Source organism: Megalobrama amblycephala, linkage group LG14, assembly GCF_018812025.1.
Source record: "Megalobrama amblycephala isolate DHTTF-2021 linkage group LG14, ASM1881202v1, whole genome shotgun sequence".
In the NCBI taxonomy this organism is placed as follows: domain Eukaryota; kingdom Metazoa; phylum Chordata; class Actinopteri; order Cypriniformes; family Xenocyprididae; genus Megalobrama; species Megalobrama amblycephala.
In genome coordinates this window covers 3,017,405-3,038,898 of record NC_063057.1, presented here as the reverse complement: position 1 = coordinate 3,038,898, position 21,494 = coordinate 3,017,405, and the positions used below count along the sequence as shown (strand labels likewise).

The following is a 21,494-nucleotide window of genomic DNA, read 5'->3' as shown; positions in this document are numbered from 1 at the left end:
GGATTTCTGAAGGATCACTGAAGACTGGAGTAATGATGCTGAAAAATCAGCTTTGCCTTCACAGGAATAAATGACATTTTAAATAACATAATATTACTGTTTTTACTGTATTTTTGATCAAATAAATGCAGCCTTGGTGAGCATAAGAGACTTCTTTCAAAACAAAACCTAGAACAGTAGCCCCACCTCATTTCACAGCTCAAATAACACATTTTTGTACAGAAGAATTAACATAGATGTGTTAACAAAAATATGACAACTTTTCTGCTGTCAACACCTCCTGAATACCTTTCCCACAAGATTTCCATTTTAAGTGCATTACACAATTTTTTGTTATCTTTACAAACTCAGGGACAAGTCAAAACCAACTTTTCTGATAAACCTCAAACATTCCCATAACTAGTTTCTGTGGGGAGGAAAAAGGGCAAATCAGGGTTCGCTCTACAAAGAAAAAAGTGCAAAAAAAAAGTTTAGTTTTTACTGTATGTGAGAATCTCTTGACATCTTGCCACAGGAGGGCGATGTTACTATGTCAGAGACCCATCCCTAGAGACAGCAGGATGTCTCTACATTACCCTGATGAAAGTTTCCTAGTCTTTGTGCCAGAGTGTTGGCATGAGATCAACTGAGCTCAACCGCATGAGTCAGCTTAACAGATTTTAACAGAACAGGATAAGCCATAGTCACTTCCACTGTTCAGCTGCATCTGGTCATGTCTTCTCAGCACGGTTGAACTGTCCGTTAGCATTAAACTCTAAATGCAACTTAAGTTGCAGTGATATCTAAGCAGGATTTCCACCCAGTGGTGTGGTGTGTTATCTCATTACTGTATTGATTTTAAGATAGTAACACACATTTCCTAGAAACTTCAGGGGTGCTTCTGTCCGTCGTCCTTGCTATGTTTAGGCTACCGTAGGTCATCAACCACGAGGGGGGAGGGTTTGTTAAAATGGGGCATTCGTATACGTGACAATCAGACAGATATACTTGGATATCCTTACCAAACACCCCAGCCAATTGGGAGTTGAATGCTGCACGTTTCTATCATTGCAAGTGCATCTGTGGCATAACATTTAGTAGGGTTTGCGAAGGCAAACATCAATATTACTCAAACTCCCACACGTTTATGCTTTGAACATAACTGGTGCGTAAAATCTTTTAAAAATGGTGTAGGATTTAAGGGATTAGTTCACTTTAAAATGAAAATTACCCCAACATTTACTCACCCTCAAGCCAGGTGTATATGACTTTCTTCTTTCTGATGAACACAATCTGAGTTATATTAATAAATATCTTGACGCGTCCAAGCTTTATAATGGCAGTGAACGGGGGCAATGAGTTTGAAACTCAAGAAACTGCATCCATCCATTATAAACGTACTCCACGCGGCTCCGGGGGGTTAATAAAGGCCTTCTGAAGCAAATCGATGCGTTTGTGTAAGAAAAATATCCATATTTAACAAATTATAAAGTAAAATATTTAGCTTCCGCCAGAGCGCCTTCTGTATTCCATCGTGTTAGTTGTGCTTTTTCATATGTTGAATACTGAAGGCTTAAGATGTAACGTAAGTGCTTTGCACTGCGAGAGGCATTACACTTTCTTCGTAAATTGAATACGTGGTCTGGCGGAAGCTAGATATTTTACTTTATAACCTGTTAATTACTTATTATTAACCCCCTGAGCTGTGTGGAGTACGTTTATAATGGATAAATGCACTTTCTTGAGTTTCATACTCATTGGTCTCATTCACTGCCATTATAAAGCTTGGACGTATCAGGATATTTATTAATAACTTCGATTGTGTTCATCAGAAAGAAGAAAGTCATATATACCTAGGATGGCTTGAGGGTGAGTAAACTAATGGTAAAGTGAACTAATCCTTTTAAACAATTTCACTCAGAATTTGCTAGTAAATTTCACAAATTACTCATTGAATTAAACATGAAGTTTTGAAGTAAAAATACTGATTTAGTATTTTCTTGTAAATGTACTCCAAAAAGTCTGACTTAGAGACCAGAATATGACTTGGACCAGAAAGCAACCACTTAGCAAATTGATAAATCACCCACTTGAGTGCCAAAATATAGATTTTTGATTGTCTTAATACAAAATTTTATATCTAAACTGAAGACATTTCTTTCAAATTTTGTTTTCAAGTGGGGAAATGATAAAAGCCAGACTCGAATTTGTGATGCCCACATGAAGTGTCATCGAGAAACGTGCATTGCCCAGCTTTTATTTTCTCATTTTCATTTTATACAACAGCTTTGACATCAATATGTTTGCATAGAAGCCTATATTTATAGTGATTTTTATTAGGAATACACTAGCATAAAAAATTGTGAGGGGAGGGGAGCACTTATATGTTATGCAATGTTTACTCAATCCTGATTAATGACTATTTAATATCAGCTTGGTTGTATTATAAAATATCACTGCACAAGCAAATGGGAAACAGACTCATGCAAGTATGTGCACAATTAAAAATAGGTTTCGGCATGATTTTAAGATTTCGCAGGCCAGCGTTTGGCCTTTGCATAACACTTAATTTGAAGTAACTACAGGTCCGCGTGACATGCTGCTCTGCAGTAATTGTTACTTGTGGAAAATCTGAGTGCCATAAAACCAATCACATGACCCCTACCTTCATCCATAGCCAAATATTTGCTGTGCCAGGCCCTCCGGACTTAATGGCTCAGTGTTTTTCTAACAGACATGGGCAATGCTGCATGTTTGAAGTCCATTACTGCCATTATACTGAACACACAGCCCAAGCGTGCACAAGTCTAATGAGATAAGAACAGATCTGACTCCATCTGTCTCTAGACCTATTCTCAGGTATTGGCGTGTCTGGTATTGTTGAATTGACAGAGAATATACAGAGAATGCTGGGATGGAGGAGGCAGACATATAGACTTATGCAATGTAATTTGTAATAAGTTTCATTCTAAATAAGAGACCATATCTTGTTGACAGCTATCCCAGTATAGCATCTCCGTCATGTGAAAACGTCACAGTGACCAGGGACATCCTGACACGTGCAGTTTCCCCTTAATCTCCCTTTCCAAATTGTCATTGTGTTGCAACCGAGAGGCGTAAAATAGTCTAAAATAGTCCAGATTTTGTGCTAGCTTTCTGGGCTTCAACAAATGATCATCATTGATTCTGTTTAATTAATATTTTGGCCAACAAAACCAACTCATTATTCTTTTAGACGTTTGACCAAAGGCTTTCTGGAAGTGATGTTTCTAAGGGAGTCGTTGCCGCTCACCTCACATGATTCTCTGGCTTGGACTTGATTTTGAGACCAAGAAAAGCAAAATTGATCATTCCAAACATCTTTAAGTATACAAAAACTTACAACATCAATGTCAAACATCAAAGTTGGCTTCTTTTTCAAGCTAAATGGCTTAGTTGGCGTCAAACATTGCATTTGCTCTCATTCATCAAAATCATCAAAAATTGCGTAATTTGGGCCATTTGTGCAATTAGTTAATGGTTAGTACAGTAATATAGGGAAAATGAACATAAATGGAATGTGTTCATATAAATCACATTTCAAAGAAATTAAATGTCTATATCAATTGGGATGACCACTCCGAAGATTTATGGAGGGTCGCTGAGTTATTTGGGCTTTTTAATGCACCTCATCCAACAAAAGCATTTTACAAACGTCTACAATGTAAAAGCCAAAGCATTATGCCATTACTCTATCCTGCAGGAATACATTCTTAAAATCATGTATGTGAAAAGAAGACAGACTCTTACTTAAAAGATGACGGATTCTCTGGATCTCTTTGAAACGGTGGGAAATATTTCATCTCTGTGACAGCTACAATTACATATATTTCTATTTAGGGACAGCGAAGGACATTTGTATGCATAGGCTTTTCCACAGGAAGACTAAGACATACTTCTTTAAACCAACCAGGGTAACCGCACTGACTCAAAAGTCTTTCTAAGAACTCTTCTTTTCATTTGCCATTTTTGTTCTATTTTCCGTCAGTGGGCAAAGTGCTAAGTCTACACATACACACGCACGCACAATGTATTGCATCATGATGGCAAATGCCAAACCGAAGATGGTGTAATACCACAGAGAAACATTTTTGGAGGGAAGTTCACAGTTTGAATTCTTTCGCAACTCATTAACTGAAAAAAATAATTGCTTAAATCTGGATGCATGATGCAACAACACCATGATGCAGGGATTTCTGAATGGTTATAAGTTGCTATTCGGCTGCTACGTGGTTGTGAGGTGATTACTTACTTTTTCAAGTCAAAAAAGCCTGCTCCTAAGCAGTGTTGAGGAAAGTTACAATATTGCATAACTACCAAAAAAAAAAAAAAAAGGAACTAATTGCATGACTTAGATACTTTTTAATGGAAAGTAATGTGTTACGTTACTATTGTGTTAGTTTTTTTCTCCTGGGCTGGGCTTGTTTTTTAATAACAAAAAAGTTTTGGCAAATTTAAAGGCCCTTTCACACCAAAAGTGAAATGAATAAGCCTCAGTCTGAAGAAAATGCAAATTCACACCTGTACAGTAGAGGGCGCAGCTCAGATTAATCTCTTAGCTGTGCTGCCATTCCGGATTGCAGAAGAATAGGATGCAGGTCATTAAGTACTCACCCTCATGTCGTTCCAATCCTGCAAGACCTTTGTTCATCTTTGGAACAAAAACTAAGATCTTTTTGATGAAATCCGGGTTTTTTTTTTTTTTTTGTCTCCCATAGAATTCAACGAAATTATCACATTCATTGTCCAGAGAAGTAGTAAAGACTTTGTTAAAATAGTCAACGTGACTACAGTGGTTCAACCTTAAAGGTCCCGTTCTTCGTGATCCCATGTTTCAAACTTTAGTTAGTGTGTAATGTTGTTGTTAGAGTATAAATAAAATCTGTAAAATTTTAAAGCTCAAAGTTCAATGCCAAGCGAGATATTTTATTTAACAGAAGTCGCCTACATCGAACGGCCAGTTTGGACTACATCCCTCTACTTCCTTCTTTAATGACGTCACTAAAACGTCACTTTTTTGACTAACCTCCGCCCACAGGAATACACAAGAGTTGCGCTTGTAGAGTGTGTTTGTCGCCATGTCGTCGAAACGCTGTTATTTTCATCCCGCAGTCCAATCACCGGGTCTGATTCCGGCTCAAATTGATAGGGTAAAATTAAAGACATGTTTACAATAACACTGAGCGCGTGCATCTCCACATTATGGTAAGAGGCGTGACCTTTCCGGGCAAGGTTCGCTAAGCTGCTGTTGAATCACAACACAGGAACCGCTGGCACAATCAGAACTCGTTACGTATTTCTGAAGGAGGGACTTCATAGAACAAGGAAGTCATCAGCCCGTTTTTATGACAGTGGAAACAGCGGTATACAGATAAGTAAATTATGTGAAAAACACTGTGTTTTTTTACACGCGAAACATGAACACATGTTATATTTCACACTATAAACACAATCAAAGCTTCAAAAAACCACGAAAAACTGGACCTTTAATGTTATGAAGTGACGAGAATACTTTTTGTGCGCAAAAACAAAACAAAAATAACAACTTTATTCAACCATTTTTCCTCTTCCCTGTCAGTCTCCTATGCAGCTGACGCAGTGAATGCAGTGCCAAGCTTCCGTGTTCTACGTCAGAACGCCGACTCAGCATTGGCCTCCTCCTGTGTGAGCATCACACACATGCCTGGTGCTCACGTGAACAGTGTCAGCCAATACTTAGCTGGCGTTCGAGCATAAACACGGAAGCGCTGAACTGCGTTCATTAGTCACTACAATGTAAAAACTGTTCAAAGTTACAAATAAAAGAAAGATTATCAAAGTGAGCTTTACAAGAAAATACTATTTCAGCCTTTCTTCAAGTTTCTTGTCGTTTCTCTGTAATTATTTGTGAAATTCACTTGCAATTTCTAAGTAAAAAGTTTGTTAAAGTAAATCCTACACCAAATATTTTCAGAGTATTAAAGTAGAATAAAATAAATATTCTAAAAGAGAGATGAGTGTGTGAAGGGGTGTGTTTAATGCTGTGAGTGAGTGTTGGCCTGCGGTTGGGAAAAATGTCAGAGCCATATTTGCCCGAGTGGAACGCTCACATCGCTCCGGCACTACGTGGAGATGCCGCAGCTATAAATAGAAAATCAGATCTGTAAGGGAGAGAAACCATGAGAGAACGAGAGAAGCAATCCTTCCACAGCAGTAACAGATCGCCCAGACGAAGTCTGCAGACTGATCAAGGGGAAGAAAAAAGAATGGATTTAAACGTGGCAAAAATGCATATATGCATAATGAAATTGAGCACAATATCTAATAGTAAATGCACAAATAGAGAGAGGTGCATGTGTCGAATTTTATCAGGGACAGATGTTGCAGCTCTATGGATCTGTGGGCCTGCATAAAAGTTACACAGTAATGCTTCAGCATACTGTATAACAGACCTAGACATGAGGTGTATTCAAGTGCACTTTTGTTTTATTTAAATAGCCAATTCGAGTGATATTACCTGATTTGTTTAGTTCTGACCTGTTTAGTTTAGTTAGACCTCAGATGACCAACACCTTTGAAGAGACGGCGCAACATCTGGATCAACATGCACATTCCCAAATTTCTATATATCCTAATTACTGTTAATATGTAATTCAGTATTTCCAGGAGCTCATTGCTTCTACCTTCAATTAATCTGCTAACAGTGATTGTAAATTAAATTGCCTAAATTATTACATTGTTAGATAACTGCATGATTATATGTACATTTCTGAAAACACATACATTGGACAGTCACCTCCGATACCAGATTCTCTAAATTGTAATGTTGACATGCATTCTCTGTAAAGCTCCTTTGAAACGATATGTATTGTAAAAAGCGCTATACAAATAAATGTGAATTGAATAGTTCCTTAAATGAACTGGGTGCTAAAACAATCCAGAAAGCATGTGCAATTAATTCTTAGTTAGATGTCCCATTTACAGCTTACAGGAGTAGAAGTCAGTTATCTTCTCAACACAAGCAATGCCAAAGCTAAGTGACAGATAATGACATTTTCCCATATTCTTAAATCAAGATACATTTCCCGCATTGCAGAACCTGATTTCACCAAGTACATGTTCCTGGATCGTCATCTTTGTTGATCCTGGAACAACTTTCCAATCAACCAATCAGATTTGAGGGATACGTTTACAGTTTATGACAAGTTTAGCCTTACAACCAGGGTTAGGTGCTTCATTTCCCTCTGATTTTACGGATAACTTATAGGGTTAGGTTTAGGGGTAGGGATATGGCTATTATTAAATTTTCAGACAGGAACGTTGTTCCAGGATCAACAAAATATCTTGGCCCAGGAACGTGTCTAACTCGACAAAATCAGGACGTGCTACAGTACTTAAGTGACTAATATTTCCTTTAAATTAAGTTTATTTTTCTGACCCCATTGACATATATATTTTATAATATAAACTCACTTATTTTTTTATCTTTTTTTAGAAAACAAGACTTAATGCCTAAAGTAAATTAGCTTCTCAAGTAAATGCATCTTGATTTAAGAATGTTTAGATATTTGTACTGTAAAACAAGTCAAAAATACTGAGAAAGAATAATGTGCAGTGTAGATTGTGAAGAGTGACGCGACAGATGGCTAGTTATTGATTGTAGATCTGTTCATACAGTTAAATCTTAAACTTGGGTTGTGAATCCTGTAAGTTTACATGTAGTTTTAGTTTGTGTTTTAATCATCTTCTTCTGCTACGTGAGGGTAACCTCAGTGACATCTATACACATTCCCTCTCGCTCCTTCCCCCTATTTCTGTCCCTCTATGTTACTCTTTCACCCTCTTCTCTTTCTCAGAGCATTTCGTATGACATATGAGATCAGGCCACTTTTACCCAACATACACACACACACAAAGTCACTGTGATGGTGTGCCAGAGGTTATAACTCACCTCAGTGTTGTTCGGTCATCCTGAGTCTTCCTGGCCAAACCCCCGGCAGTGGCGGTCGGGCCATTCAGACCCTGGAGGAGGGGGTTGAGGCCCATGTAGAGGCCTCTCATAGCAGGCATGACTGACGCATCTGCAGGGTCACATTACAGCCAGGAACTCTCGGCCCCCTGCATAGCCCTGTCATTTTTCCATCTCTGAGGCCCATGGTGATGACATCGTCCCTAAGTGCAGCACACAAAAGGGTCACAGGTCCGTAAGATGAGAGGAGAGGACACTAACAAAGGGATATGGCAAATGAAAGGGAAAGTTTTTCACAGAATGAGTGTTTGTTCGTGTGTCAGAGTGACAGCAGGTGCAAGTAACATTCACACACACTCGTGTGCATTGTAAACAATATTGCGTTGTCTGTCATGTTGTGTTGCTTGCAATAGTGTGCATATGCACAAAACATTTTCACAATGTTGTATTTCGATAGCAGTTAGATTGTTTTAAATGTAGAAACCAATGCAAGAGACAATGAGCAGTTAACATATTTGAATTGCCAATGAAAAAAGTCAGATCAAACTGTGACTTGAGAAGAGTTATATTTCAAGTGCAAATAAATCTTAATTTGGTACAACCAAAATAACACATGTGAATGTTTTGTTTAGGCTTTAAAAAAACCCAAAAAACTTTCAATTAGCCAGAAACTTTTATTTTCCTAATGCAGCATGACAAGATCACACCACATTATATGATTCTTAAGTACATTTTGCATTGGATATGAACAATTAAAACAAAATTCATTCTTCTTGTGATCAAAGATTAGAATAACACAAGACGCTTCACTCGTATTGTTTTGAATGGGAGAAAGTGCAACACGCAATATGGTGGAATAAGTAATAATAATATAATAATAATAATAATAATAATAATAATAATAATAATAATAATAATAATAATACGCAGCAACATAACCATACAATGATGCATAATTATGATAGCAACATAAACAGGCTTATCAGCTTTTAAAAGGGAGGAGAAAATACTTACCATATCTTTTGTTATTGATGTCAAAGGTTGTGCATCTAACTAAACATTTTTGGGCACTCATACAGTACATCTGGTAGAAGCTAGTCAAATTAGCCAGATGCCAACATGAACAGGTTGCATGCCATCATCCTTGAAAACTGAACAAAACTACACAGGGTTAGAGAAATTAAGACCCATATTATATTAAATATATGTAATATGGATTATGAAGCAAAACCACTAGGGAAACACTGCTGTACACTCAAAAAAATGCTGGGTTAAAAACAACCCAAGTTGGGTTGAAAATGGACAAACCCAGCAATTGGGTTGTTTTAACCCAGCGGTAGGGTTAAATGTTTGCCCAACCTGCTGGGTAGTTTTATTTAACTCAACTATTGTTTAAAAATTACTGTATTGCTTAATTAAAATTAACCCAAAGTATGTTGGAAATTAACATTTATTAATGTTCAATGAATATTTATTAAACAATAAACATTTATTAAATTGCTTATTAATACATTTATATTAATAAACTATTAAACTATTAAATTTATATTAATAAAATATTAAAGCTTATTAATAAACATTCACCTTTTGTCTATTATTGTTGCCTCTAATTGCATCTGGTTTTTAATTTCCCAACTATTTTGGGTTCATTTTAAGCTAGCCATATAGCAATTTTTAAACAATAGTTGGTTTATATAAAACTACCCAGCAGGTTGGGCAAACATTTAACCCAACCGCTGGGTTTGTCCATTTTCAACCCAACTTGGGTTGTTTTTAACCCAGCATTTTTTAGAGTGTAAGATGTAGTATTTTTGCAAAACCCAGAAATAAATTTAAATAAATTAATAAAGTTTATATAGTGTTGCAGCAGGGCTTCTACAACATGATGAAAATACGGATTGGCTATGTTAAAAACAAAAAAACAAACATACATTTTCAAAAAAGGGTACATTTACACAACAACAATGTACTAAAGACTTTTTTTGCGTTTTTCACGTACAGACGATAACATTGTCAAAATGACCTCCGCATGCCAGGCCAGTAGTTGGCGACGCCACTTCGTAAAGAAACACTACGTGCCTACCCAGATGGCAAGGTGACATTGATACAATGTTAAGTTTTGATCCAAACCATAATTTTGGTTGAGATTGACATTTCAATGTTTAAAGTGTGTTGGATCAGCACTGAAATTTTGATTAAAGTCGGCAGCACACATGGGTGGAGAGAGTGACATTGAACTAAGAGTGATTTGTAGCTGATGACCACAAGACCATACAGGTATGTATTTCTGCAGAACACTAGCGGGGTGTTTCCCAATCAGTGGGGCGTTTTCAAACCACGATGGGTGATTTACTCTAAACTACTGGGGGCTTGGTTTATGGGTGGGCCCTCATGATTTTAGCAAGTCTGTTGAAAAATGGATGAAAATTATCCATTGTAGTTTGAAAATGGCCTCTGATTGGTAAATTCCTATTTTGGTTTTGCATGTGCTGATGCTTCCTCATTAGAGAGAAAACACAGGTGCATCCTACACAGAAGTCTTGTTTGTCAAACCACCTGAGATACAAAATCAACTTCACATTGGAACATTGATCAAACAATATTACCAATGATAACCAATGATTACCAATGAATAAAGTCATTAAATTACGAGAAAAAAAAAAAATTGTAATTTAACGACTTTTTCCTCATAATTTAATGAGTTTATTCTCAACATTTTATCTTGACTTTGTTCTCGTAATTGAACGACTTTGTTCTCGTAATTGAACGACTTTGTTCTCGTAATTGAACGACTTTGTTCTCGTAATTGAACGACTTTGTTCTCGTAATTGAACGACTTTGTTCTCGTAATTGAACGACTTTGTTCTCGTAATTGAACGACTTTGTTCTCGTAATTGAACGACTTTGTTCTCGTAATTGAACGACTTTGTTCTCGTAATTGAACGACTTTGTTCTCGTAATTGAACGACTTTGTTCTCGTAATTGAACGACTTTGTTCTCGTAATTGAACGACTTTGTTCTCGTAATTGAACGACTTTGTTCTCGTAATTGAACGACTTTGTTCTCGTAATTGAACGACTTTGTTCTCGTAATTGAACGACTTTGTTCTCGTAATTGAACGACTTTGTTCTCGTAATTGAACGACTTTGTTCTCGTAATTGAACGACTTTGTTCTCGTAATTGAACGACTTTGTTCTCGTAATTGAACGACTTTGTTCTCGTAATTGAACGACTTTGTTCTCGTAATTGAACGACTTTGTTCTCGTAATTGAACGACTTTGTTCTCGTAATTGAACGACTTTGTTCTCGTAATTGAACGACTTTGTTCTCGTAATTGAACGACTTTGTTCTCGTAATTGAACGACTTTGTTCTCGTAATTGAACGACTTTGTTCTCGTAATTGAACGACTTTGTTCTCGTAATTGAACGACTTTGTTCTCGTAATTGAACGACTTTGTTCTCGTAATTGAACGACTTTGTTCTCGTAATTGAACGACTTTGTTCTCGTAATTGAACGACTTTGTTCTCGTAATTGAACGACTTTGTTCTCGTAATTGAACGACTTTGTTCTCGTAATTGAACGACTTTGTTCTCGTAATTGAACGACTTTGTTCTCGTAATTGAACGACTTTGTTCTCGTAATTGAACGACTTTGTTCTCGTAATTGAACGACTTTGTTCTCGTAATTGAACGACTTTGTTCTCGTAATTGAACGACTTTGTTCTCGTAATTGAACGACTTTGTTCTCGTAATTGAACGACTTTGTTCTCGTAATTGAACGACTTTGTTCTCGTAATTGAACGACTTTGTTCTCGTAATTGAACGACTTTGTTCTCGTAATTGAACGACTTTGTTCTCGTAATTGAACGACTTTGTTCTCGTAATTGAACGACTTTGTTCTCGTAATTGAACGACTTTGTTCTCGTAATTGAACGACTTTGTTCTCGTAATTGAACGACTTTGTTCTCGTAATTGAACGACTTTGTTCTCGTAATTGAACGACTTTGTTCTCGTAATTGAACGACTTTGTTCTCGTAATTGAACGACTTTGTTCTCGTAATTGAACGACTTTGTTCTCGTAATTGAACGACTTTGTTCTCGTAATTGAACGACTTTGTTCTCGTAATTGAACGACTTTGTTCTCGTAATTGAACGACTTTGTTCTCGTAATTGAACGACTTTGTTCTCGTAATTGAACGACTTTGTTCTCGTAATTGAACGACTTTGTTCTCGTAATTGAACGACTTTGTTCTCGTAATTGAACGACTTTGTTCTCGTAATTGAACGACTTTGTTCTCGTAATTGAACGACTTTGTTCTCGTAATTGAACGACTTTGTTCTCGTAATTGAACGACTTTGTTCTCGTAATTGAACGACTTTGTTCTCGTAATTGAACGACTTTGTTCTCGTAATTGAACGACTTTGTTCTCGTAATTGAACGACTTTGTTCTCGTAATTGAACGACTTTGTTCTCGTAATTGAACGACTTTGTTCTCGTAATTGAACGACTTTGTTCTCGTAATTGAACGACTTTGTTCTCGTAATTGAACGACTTTGTTCTCGTAATTGAACGACTTTGTTCTCGTAATTGAACGACTTTGTTCTCGTAATTGAACGACTTTGTTCTCGTAATTGAACGACTTTGTTCTCGTAATTGAACGACTTTGTTCTCGTAATTGAACGACTTTGTTCTCGTAATTGAACGACTTTGTTCTCGTAATTGAACGACTTTGTTCTCGTAATTGAACGACTTTGTTCTCGTAATTGAACGACTTTGTTCTCGTAATTGAACGACTTTGTTCTCGTAATTGAACGACTTTGTTCTCGTAATTGAACGACTTTGTTCTCGTAATTGAACGACTTTGTTCTCGTAATTGAACGACTTTGTTCTCGTAATTGAACGACTTTGTTCTCGTAATTGAACGACTTTGTTCTCGTAATTGAACGACTTTGTTCTCGTAATTGAACGACTTTGTTCTCGTAATTGAACGACTTTGTTCTCGTAATTGAACGACTTTGTTCTCGTAATTGAACGACTTTGTTCTCGTAATTGAACGACTTTGTTCTCGTAATTGAACGACTTTGTTCTCGTAATTGAACGACTTTGTTCTCGTAATTGAACGACTTTGTTCTCGTAATTGAACGACTTTGTTCTCGTAATTGAACGACTTTGTTCTCGTAATTGAACGACTTTGTTCTCGTAATTGAACGACTTTGTTCTCGTAATTGAACGACTTTGTTCTCGTAATTGAACGACTTTGTTCTCGTAATTGAACGACTTTGTTCTCGTAATTGAACGACTTTGTTCTCGTAATTGAACGACTTTGTTCTCGTAATTGAACGACTTTGTTCTCGTAATTGAACGACTTTGTTCTCGTAATTGAACGACTTTGTTCTCGTAATTGAACGACTTTGTTCTCGTAATTGAACGACTTTGTTCTCGTAATTGAACGACTTTGTTCTCGTAATTGAACGACTTTGTTCTCGTAATTGAACGACTTTGTTCTCGTAATTGAACGACTTTGTTCTCGTAATTGAACGACTTTGTTCTCGTAATTGAACGACTTTGTTCTCGTAATTGAACGACTTTGTTCTCGTAATTGAACGACTTTGTTCTCGTAATTGAACGACTTTGTTCTCGTAATTGAACGACTTTGTTCTCGTAATTGAACGACTTTGTTCTCGTAATTGAACGACTTTGTTCTCGTAATTGAACGACTTTGTTCTCGTAATTGAACGACTTTGTTCTCGTAATTGAACGACTTTGTTCTCAACATTTTATCACCCCTTTTTTTTAAATTTAAAGAGTTTTTTTTCTAGTAATTTAACGAGTTTATTCTCAACATTTTATCACGCCTTTTTTTTAAATTTAAAGAGTTTTTTTTCTCGTAATTTAACGAGTTTATTCTCAACATTTTATCTCGAATTTTTTCTTGAAATTTTAACAAGTTTTGTCTCGTAATTTAATGAGTTTATTCTCAACATTTTATCTCGACCTTTTTCTCTAAATTTAACGAGTTTTTTCCTCATAATTTAACGAGTTTTTTTCTCAAAATTTAACAACTTTAATCTCGAGATGGTTTTATTTTTTTATTATTGCTTGGCCCTAATCCTCTTCCGTATGTAAATGAACAGCCAAAATGCATAAAAAAGTTTTCTGGTTTTTGTTAAGTGTAAACTCCCTCTAAATCATCTGTTGTTTGAAGAACTTAATGTAAATATGTTGCATCATTTTCACAACATACTGTAAAAATCATTGAGCTTTGCTCGGAAGAGTTTGAAAAAACAAGTTTTCACAATTTTGCATTTTGATTGCAGTTAGGTTAGGTCACAGGATGTGAAAGAGATGAAGAGATTTTTTTGGATAACCAAAAAGTTGTAACTTTATACAAACCAAATAAAAAATGTGAAGAGTGTCTAATCTTAAGATAAATATGTTACATAATTTCCCAGCAAGTATAATTGTGCTTTTTGGGAAGTGTGTGATAAAGAGAGAGACAGGAACAGCCAGTAAAAGAGTGTCAGTGAAGTGTTGAGGTCAGGTCGGTATATGGGTCACATAGTTTGAGTTGATTTATTACACTGTTGCAGTTCCGCTTTGATTCTGTTCATGCAAAGTTGAAGCAAACATCTGTATAGCTGCCACCTTACTCTTTCTAGTGTATGTTTACACACATTGTTTAAGGACAAACTGTCCCACAAAGTTATATTTTGTAAGTGCATCCATCCGTCTTGATCTATTTTTAATGTGCTACATGATTACAGCAACAAAGCAAAGGCTAATGAGATGGAGATCAGTGTGTGTTCAGCCTCTCTGTGTGTCTCCACTTGGAAGAAATCAGATACTCTGCACTCTCGGTGCAGCTGATCGCATACCACCCTGTTTCAAAAGCGTCCAGATACAACCTGAACCCTGGCTGCCTACCAAAAACGCTTTATAACCTTTATAAACACACACAGACGCAGATTAAGGCCTGTCAATCAGACCTCGAGCCACCAGGACACAAATGTTTGTAGTTGCGGTATGACTCCAGAGACATGCAGACAATGCGTCTGACTGACCGATCTTTCTCGCGGTCTCTATCACACAGTTCAGCTGAGCAATTTGATATTTCAAGTTGCACTTTCTATGGTTTAACTGGCATAACTGACATAATCTTTAAATTTAAATTCTGTCATCAAGTTCTCATACACACATGCGTTTTGTTGTAGTGACAAAGTCCAGAACATCCAAGATGCAGTTAACAACCATGTAAGACAAAAAAGCAGCATTGAAGTGGCCCGTACGACTCACACTCTATATTTCAAGTTTTCTGAAATCATTCAATACTTTTGTGACAGGAACAGCCCAATCACAAAAATGATTCATTGAACATCTCGCCTTCCACCCATCAACATGTTCAAACCTGATGCGATTCAAGCAACATAAGGGTGAGTAAATGATGACAAAAAGTTCATTTTGGGGTGAACTATCGCTTTAAGGAATTAATGCACTTCTTGCTCAGTGTTGATAATCATTTATTCATGAAAAAAATTTAGCAAATAGTGTAGTAAAGTACATATGAGGCTGAGAGTAGTGTAAATTCAGATGAACACAGACCCAAACTTATAGTCTTAAAACCTTAGATTAAACACACACACACACACACATACATCTATCTTTGTTTTCTCCGTACCCTAACCCTACCCATCACAACTAAGTGCCTAACCCAAACCCTTACCCCTAAACCTACCCTTAACTTAATTACAACCTTATCCCTAAAACCAAGACTTGACCCTCAAACATGCGTTTAAAATGGTCTTGGAAAGTGAGCATCTGCCAAAATGTCCTCACTTTGCTCTCTTTGTCCCCACTTCAATGGTCTAAAACTCAGCTGTACAAGTACACACACACACACACACACACACACACACACACACACACTTGTACAGCTATATTTGTGTGTACATTCATTCAATGCAATCTCTAGCCCCTTACCTTACCCATCACAACAAAGTGCCTAACCGAACCCTTGCCCTAAACCTACCCATCGCAGAAAACGCTCTGCATTTTTACATTTTCAAAAATCATTATATAATATGATTTATACAGTATATAATATGATCCCAAAATGAGCATAAAAATAGGTAAATGGAAACAGCTATTTTTGCTTATTAGTAGGGCTGGGCGATATATCGCATGTGATTCTCACGTGCATTTCGTCAGTAAAGCCGGTTCCCTGATTACCGCTAAATCGCCATTATCGAAGGCGATTCGAACGTGATATTGCGTGGCTTATCAGTGAACTACGGCTCTGTCTGTTAAATGGCGCTCCATTTGAAAGCAGGTGATGGCGATTTAGCGGTAATCAGGGAACCGGCTTTACTGACGAAATGCGCATGAGAATCGCATGCGATATATATTGCCCAGCCCTACTTATTAGTATAGTTGAATTAGATCATCGAAGGTCAGCAGCAAAGACATTGGTAAATAAAGTGAGATTAAATACATAAAGTATATTTGTGTTTAACATTTAATTATTGCAGGTTTGCATAATTTTCTGAATATTCATTTTGAGGAATTCTGCATTTATTTTTGTCCAAGTAAGATGAGTTAATGTATGCTTACATTTAGTCTAGAACTAATAACAGTCATATTTAAACACTTACTTCTGATTTAGGAAAAGTAAAAAATAATGCGTTACTTTACTAGTTACTCCAAAAAAGTCATTTGTAACTCGAGTGACTTGTAATACATTACCCCCAACACTGCTTGTGAGGATGTATAAGGAATACCTGAACCACACACACACACACTCATTTGCTTAGGTATACAGCATGTAATAAATGATATAACCTAACCCTATTGAAAACATTGTGCATTTTTTAGAATTTAAAAGAAAAAAAAAGAAAAAAAACATTTTTATTTTTATACCATTTTTACAAATGGAGACATCCCTGAAATGAGCTTTTGTCCGATTTAGCTCATTTCTAGGTACAAATTTGTCTCTGAAATCTGCTTAGGTACACTACACTACACACGGTTCCTTTATGTGAAGCAGCACACTGTATATGGTGTGCTGTAAACATTCACACAGTCCTGTGTAGGAGTGTTGTGTATGTCTGATATCACTGAGTATACATTAACATTTGACACACTTTACTTCAGCTGGCTGTTCACTAAACACATCAACACATTTCCCTCTGCATGTGGCCGAACAATATATAAATAACAACAAAAAAGCGTATTGCAGATGGTCTCTGAAAAATTATTCACTGCATCTCAGCGACCACCCAAGCCCAGATTTCTTGCTGCATAAGATCATGTGTTTTCATTTGCAACTGGAGGTAGCGTTGGGTGGGAAGCAATCGTGTCACCTAAGACAAGCTCTGATAAGCCGTATCACTGAATGTTGATTTCATGGAAATGCCAGTGCAGTGATGTTGTTTAGCAATCATAAAAATCTGAATCACGCCAACTCAAAGCTTGTAAATATTCCTGATGCTGACACAAATCGTTCGGCTACTTTGATTCAGCAAAACATGTCATGACAGACTTTGCAAAAAAGCAAAAAGAAATCAATGTGAAAAAACAAACACGTGAAAGCCGATTAAGGGCTAATCCATGTAATTAATAAAATATTATTAGCAATATAGTACAAATAACTAAAGGATTAGTGAGGAAAATCAAAGCTCTGCCCTGGGTGAATAAACTGTACTTTTGAAACCTGGAAAGCATTATGATTTTTGACAATGCATTTTTCATTACGGTTACCTCTTATTCTCATTACTGTAATGCAAAACAATTACATATTTAAAATGTACATTATTTATACAGCATGGTAGGACTGATTGTAATAAAAATCTCTCTATCTAGACAGGATGATGATTTTTATTTTTTTATTTTTTTTTTTTTTACATTTGTTCTAGAATAATTTAAATCAAATATTCAAATTCACACAAAAAAAAAATTATCAAACTCATCTGGATGCATAACAGCAATTTGAGTTAAAATTGTCACTTTTAGTGAGGTTTCTTTCAATTTGGAGTGCAAGGCCATGTGAGATTCTCCCAGATGTAAAAAATAAAAATAAATCCGTTACTGTAACGAGGCGGCAGACTCGGTGAGATCCATATGCGGCTTTATTATAATATCGTAGTCGTACAGGCAGGGGTCAGATACCAGCAACAGCAGTGTAGAAGACAAGGCAGAAACAGTAACAATACCAGGCAATGGGTCAGGACAGGCGGCAGGCAAGACAGGGGTAATCAGTAGACAGGCAGGTATATCACAAGGCAGGCGGCAGGCAGATAACAGGGTAACGAGGCAGTCCAAGGTCATACACAGAATATCGCAAACAGGGAATAAACGCTCAGAAATGTCAGCTAGGCAAAACAAGACTTCACGAAGCATGATGGGGAATGAGAGTCATTTATAGTCCGGGGAAGATATGGAACAGGTGTGTGTGTAATCAGCCCGGGTACGTGGTATGGGAAATGTAGTCCATGGAATGATCAGTATTCAGGTGAGGGTGCCCTCAGGTGGCGATTGGGGGGAGCCACAGAGACCGTTTCTGTGACAGTTACACTTTATTTTGATGGTCCACTTTTGACATTCTACTAATTATAAGTAACAACAACTCTCATTCCAGTATTAGTCGACTGAAGTAGACTGTTAGTAGGGTTTAGGGTTATGTGTTAGGGTTCGGATTAGTAAGTTGACATGTAGTAGTTGAAAAGTTACTTCTAGTCAGTAGAATGTCTGTTGGGGGACCATCAAAATAAAGAGTTTGCTAACAGATATTAAGCAGACAGTCTACTAATACTCTAATGAGAGTTCAATAAATTCTTACTTCTAATGGCTTGAATATGAATTGTATAAAAACCAAAACATTAGATACTTCTGCTAACATATACAAAAATACACATGCATGCACATAAAAAAAAAAAAAAACTTAAAAAAAAAAAAACTTTAAACTTTACTATTTAAATCCTTTCATGTGGGAACACCCAAACACAGAAACACTGAATCAGCTCAACCCCCAGAAGAGACACTAATCACATGTCAATGATTTTAACAGCCTGGAATGAAGGAATAAACGGAATATGTGTGGAATGCTTTAAACTGGTCTCTTAGCAACACTAAAGACTAATCACTCGCTAACACTCAAGAAGAAATAGAGACAATGTGACAGACAATAGCATGTGCTAAAGAGCCCTGTCAGAGCACACACAATATTACCTACTGTCACTCAAATACAAATATACTCATCTCTAAAACAGATCTAAAAGATATGAAAAGGGCCTATGAGACTTTGAAGAGAGAGTGAGGATTTTTATCAAATAGGGAGGTGACCCGCACACTCATTTCAATCACTCTTCTTACACATTTTCCCCCACCAAGTAATATTGCAGCCAAATAGTTCAAACAAACTCACAATGAGTCACACAGGCTTTTCGCACTGCACTTAATAACCCAGACTTTTAACCCAGAGTTGAAGCCACTTTTAACCAATTTTGAAGTGTGGTTAGAGGGTTGTTTTTTTTTAGCAACAGAAAACCAATAGTAATCTGTTTTAGTGATTATGGGCTGTGCAATGTGAATATTCATTCACACTGAAGTTGCAGAGAGGAAAAAAGTAAATAGTGATCAGAGTAATAAAAATACTTTTTGCACATGGACCACTTCTTCAATCAGTTATATTAACCTTATAAATATGCAAATGAGATTATTAACCCAGGGTTTACACATGTACAGTGTGAAATCTGTAAACCTGAATGCCCACGATAAACTAACCCAAAGTAAACTATCAAAGTGTGGAATATAAGATAACCCAGGGCTTCGTAACACTTGAGTTTACAATTTCAAGTAAAAATCCTAGAGAAATCCCAACAAAGACTCACATATTCATTGTTTAAAGTCACAGAGATCCAATAAGTATAAAGAGAGATGCAAGAGAGCCTAAAGAAATCCAGAGTGTTTATTTAAATGCAAATGAGATAATTTGTCTTTGTGTGTTTGTGTGTGTGGATGACTGTGTGTTTAGTCTTGCAGATGTTGATTGAGTGTGCAGAGGTTGTTTATACATTTCCAAAATGTGTGATCTAAGAAAAACTGCATGTTTATCTTTGGTGTAAGAAAGACGGGAAATAAGAGAGAGGTTCAGAGGACAGTTAAAGGGAAAGTAAGCATGACTTGTACATACTTAAATCATGGGATACTTTTAATTTTTGTCTGAGCTATCCCTTTACTTACCCTCAAGCCATCCTAGGTGTATATGAATATCTTCTTTCAGACAAACACAATTGAGAGTTATATTATAAAATATCACAGCTTTTCCAAGCTTTATAATGGTAGTGAATGGCGCTCCTGATTTTGAAGTCCAAAAAAGTTCATCCATCCATCATAAAAGATATCCACATGGCTCCAGGGGGTTAATAAAGGCCTTCTGAAGCAAAGCAATGGGTTTTTGTAAGAAAAATATCCATATTTTAATTTTTATAAACTAAAATAACTAGCTTCCGTCAGACGGCCTATGCAAATCGATTTACGCCAAAAGAGTAACTTCTGACCTGACGCGTTATGCAATGACGAATAGGATAGAGCAAAACAAAACACCAGGCATGAATTAGAAGTCTAAAATGGGAATTTTTTAGGAGAAATGTTGGAGGATTTTGATAAGAGAAAAAAAAGCTTGAGTTTGTTGCCCAGCCTTATATGTTTGAACCAAGTAGGCATATAAGCTTATGCTACTCCTACATCATACGTCACTCTTTTACTCTTTTAGCGCAAGTTGATTTGCATAGGCCGTCTGCCGGAAGCTAGCTATTTTAGTTTATTAAGTTTTAAATATGGATATGAAACCCATCGCTTTGCTTCAGAAGGCCTTTTTAACCCCCTGTATTCATATGGATTACTTTTATGATGGCTTTTTTGGACTTCAAAATCAGGAGCACCATTCTCTAATATTATAAAGTTTGTATAACTCCGATTGTGTTCATCTGAAAGAAGATTACACCTTGAGGGTAAATCAAGGGATAATTTTCATTTTTGGGTGAACTATCCCTTTAACGCTTAAACCGGCACAGATAGAGATGATCAGTCCTGGGCTTCTCTCCACACTGGAGTCATTTCACAGATATGTTCCATGCTTACTTACATCACATTTGACCAAGTTCCCGCTCTGACATCAACTTAATGCATAATAATTCTCTTCTTGATTGAAATTGGGAGGTCAGAGAAGAAAAACTAAGTTTTTTAATTAAATGTGAAACTTCTTTGTACCCATGGGATTAAACTGGTTTTGAAACCCAGGTTTAAAAGACGTTTACCCAGTGTAAAGTACAGTGAAAAGCCTTATTGTGTGACTCATTGTATGATTCACTGATGGAATCATTGATCACTTTTGCCGTGGTTTATCCCCCAGACAAAAGTGCTTTTTAATGTGGCACAAGCATATTTACATAGGAATCAGAAATGTGGGAAACAAATATATCACATGTTACTTTTATTTAAATATAAATATGCATTGTTATTTTTTTTTTCCAT

The 21,494-nt window shown here is 36.5% G+C and overlaps 1 long non-coding RNA gene across 1 annotated transcript in view; it reads right to left on the bottom strand.

The window, feature by feature from the left end:
* Positions 1-19,360, bottom strand: part of LOC125246264 — a 31,621-nt gene extending 12,261 nt beyond the window's left edge. Inside the window, exons 1-2 of the long non-coding RNA XR_007179808.1 lie at positions 18,173-19,360; positions 7,949-8,169 (exon numbers count right to left, since the gene is read on the bottom strand). This is a non-coding gene — a long non-coding RNA (uncharacterized LOC125246264). The remainder of the gene's footprint in view (positions 1-7,948; positions 8,170-18,172) is intronic.
* Positions 19,361-21,494: the final 2,134 nt, after the last annotated feature.